Here is a 3,836-nt window from a genome sequence, read left to right as displayed (position 1 = left end):
GATGAGGCTTTCTGCTCCCGTAAAGATTTACAGCCTCGGAAACCCTGTACAGGGTCGCTATGGGTCGGAACCGACTCGACGGCACTTAACAATGACAGCAACAACCAGCGCTCCTTAGATGATCAGCAGGTAAATAGGTAGGTAGGTAGACAGACAGAGATAGACAGATGTGTTGTTAGTTGCTTGCGACTCATAGCGATCTTATACACAACAAAACGAAACACCACCCAGGCTTGTACCATCCTCACAAGTGTTGCCATGTTTCAACCCTTTGTTGCTGCTGCTTCGCCAGTCTATCTTGTTTGGGGGTCTTCTTTTTTGCCGACCCTCCACTCTACTAAGCATGATGCCTATATCCTGATAACATGTCCAAAGTATGAGAGACAAAGTCCCATCATCCATCGTTCTTCCAACACACTTGTTTATTCTTGGGCAGTCCACTCTTTCCTCCAACTCCAATGCATCGATTCTTCTGTGGTCTTCCTTATTCATTGTCCAACTTTCACATGCATAGGAGGCTATTGGAAATACCCTGGCTTGGGTCAAGTGCATGTTAGTTGTCTTTGCACTTTAGCACTTAAAGAGGCTCTGAGTTTAAGCGGCTCACCTAGGCCTTAGAGTCCCTGCCGCCATGCCAGTCAGTTTCAAGGCTCTCCCAGTCGCTGCAGAGAGGGTCTGAGACCCGCGAGCAAAAGAACTGATCAAAGAGGCAGCTCAGGGTGAAATTGAACAGTACCGTCTGCAAAGGGAGAAGGAGTCCAAGGCCCATGGCAGCTGCGGTACTAAAGTGGAGAAGCAGACCTAGAGAAGATGACTGTCCTCCAGACCCTACTGCTGGCAGAACAGGGACACTATTTCTAGAGAACCTCTTGACCTTTGTCTGTGACATCCAGCCAGAAATCCGTGAAAACTACCAGAGAAATGGATGGGGAAGAAGGATTCACCTGTTCCATGGATTGGCATTTTACATTTTACATGCTCTTTCACATGGAATAGGAGTCCTGGTGTGGCGCTCTGGGCTGATGCGTTGGACTGCAAAGTAGTTTTGAACCTCATGGTTGGTGGTTGAATCTCACCAGCCACGCCTCGGAAACCCTGTACAGGGTCTCTGTGAGTCAGAACTGACTCTATGGCACTTACCAACAACAGCACATGGAATAGCTTTAGCAAAGGTAGAGGGTTTTTTTTTGTGAAAAGGCATTACGTTTTCCTGTATATTATATTGCAGGTTCCTGTACTTTTTGAAGAGGAGCAAACCTATTACTTTGTATAGACTTAGAGCTTTTCCAAAGATTTTATCTCTTTACCTCATATCTCTTACACATTTAATGGGTATACACTTTTCCTACGCTTTTTAGCTGAAGCAACATGTATGACAATATGACTTTTCTTTGTTACATATGTAGTACAAAAACAAAACAATTCTTTAAGAATGAAATGGTTTGAATATTTCATTTCCTTAAAGCTTTCTTGAAGGTCAGGGGCTTTATCAATGAAAAAGTTGCTATTGTCGTTAAGTGCTGTCGAGTTGGTTCCGACCTATAGTTACCCTGTTTCTGAGAAACGACTGGTGAGCTTGAACCGCCAACCTTGTGGTTCAAACCAACTTTGCAGTCCAGCGCATTAACCCACAGTGCCACACCAGGACTCCAATGAAAAAGTGGTGGTGGTGGCCGTGTGCCGTCGAGTCGGTTCCGACCCATAGCGACCCTGCACAGGGTTTCCGAGGCTGTAAATCTTTACGGGAGCAGAACGCCTCATCTTTCTCCCGCGGAACCACTGGTAGTTTCGAAGCTGACCTTGCGGTTCGCAGCCTGATTCATAACCACTATGCTACCAGAGCTCCTTAAGTATTAAGTAGTTATTTGTAACTTGTATGAACAGCAGCCAGCCTTAAAAAGAATTCTTTGTTTAAGGGTTAGAACAATAAATACAGATTTCCTCCCTGTCTGAGATTAGAGTGTTCTGTGAAACTTTACGTAATCTGAGGTGACATGAAGCAAAGAAGCAATTACTATTATTTATATGGGAAAACTTTATGAGCCTTCCCAGGCTCCCCTGCCCCGCAAAATAGCCTACCAAATCGTACCAAATAACACAGAAAACCTAAAATCACACTAACACGTGGTATTCACAGATACAGTTCAAAACTGTGCTGGGTTAATGCTGAGATGTGAGTGCAGTTCTCAGGGTAGGGCTTGGTGATGTCACCTTGTTGCTTGGTGATGCTACCGCTTTAAGAGCTGACTGTAAACCACTGCTAGTTTGGCTTTCCCTACTTTTTGTTTTTTTAATAAAAGTAAAAATGTTTAGATTCCTCATGAGCACAGTAAAGTGTTTTGGAATACCCATTTCTTTGCATAGTTTGCCACGATCCACACAGTTGAAAGACGTTGCCTAGGCAGTAAAGCACAGATAAACATCTGTCTGGTATTCTCTGCTTACAACTATGATATCCCTAGTTCTACATCCTCTTCTGAATCCTGCTTAAATTTCTGGCAGTCCCCTGTCGATGTACTGTTGCAGCTGGTTGTGGATTCTCTTCAGCAAAATTTAAGTTGCATGTGATATTAATGATTTGGTTTGATAATTTCTGCATTTCATTGGAATGGGCACAAATATGGATCTCTTCCAATCAGTTGGCAAGATAGTGGTCTTCCAAATTTCTTGGCATAGATGAGTGAACGCCTCGAGTACTTCATCAATTTGTTGAAAGATTTCAATTTGTATTCCATTCATTTCTGGAACCTTGTTTTTCGCCAATGTCCTTAATGCACCTTGGACTTCTTCCTTCAATACCATTGACTTTTGATCATATGCTATCTGTTGATCATTCACCATTTCCTTTTGGTACAGTGACTCTGTGTATTCCTTCCATCTTCTTTTGATGCTTTCTGTATCATTCAATATTTTGTTCATTTGTTGTTGTTGTTAAGTGCTGTCGAGTCAGTCCCAGCTCATAGCGACGCATAATGCCGTTGGGTTGATCCTGACTCAAACTCACCAAGGAGCGGCTGGTGAGTTTGAACTGCTGATCTTGTGGTTCAAACACACCTTGTGGTCCAGTGCGTTAGCCCACAGTGCCACACCAGGGTTCCATATTTTGCTCAGAGAATCCTTCAATATTTCAAGTCAAGGCTTGAATTTTTTCTTCAGTTCTCTGAGCTTGAGAAATGCTGAGTGACTTTTTCCCTTTTTGGTTTTCTAACTCCAGGTCTTTGCACATTTCTTTATAATACTTGACATTGTCTACTAGAGCTGACCTTTGAAATTTTCTATTCAGCTTTTAAAATTTCTGATTTCTTCCATTTGCTTTAGCTTCTCTGTGCTGGAAATCGAGTTTCAGAGTCTTCTCTGACATCCATTTTGGTCTTTTCTTTCTTTCCTTTTTAATGACCTTTTGCTTTCTTCCTGTCTGAAGTTCTTGATGCCCTGTCACAACTCCTTTGGTCTTTGGTCATTAGTGTCGAGTGCATCAAATGTGTTCTTGAGATGGGTTCTGAATTAGGTGGGATATGTTCAAGGTCATATTTGACTTTCGTGGACTTGTTCTCTTCATCTTCAGCCTGTACTTGCATATGAACAATTGATGTTCTGTTCCACAGTCTGTCCTGGCTGTGTTTTGACTGGTGATATGGAGCTTTTCCATCATCTCTTCTCACAGATGTAGTCAATTTAATTCCTGTGCATTCCATCTAGTGGGATGTCATGTGTATCGTTGCCTTTTATGTTGTTTTTAAAAAGATATTTTCAATGAATAAGGAAGTCATTGGTCTTCCATGATTCGGTCATGTGGTCGCCAATACCATTTGGATCACCAAGGCCTTATTTTCCAA

The sequence above is a fragment of the Chrysochloris asiatica genome, unplaced genomic scaffold, assembly GCF_000296735.1.
Source record: "Chrysochloris asiatica unplaced genomic scaffold, ChrAsi1.0 scaffold00097, whole genome shotgun sequence".
Lineage (NCBI taxonomy): Eukaryota > Metazoa > Chordata > Mammalia > Afrosoricida > Chrysochloridae > Chrysochloris > Chrysochloris asiatica.
Note: the sequence above shows the minus strand (reverse complement) of the source record.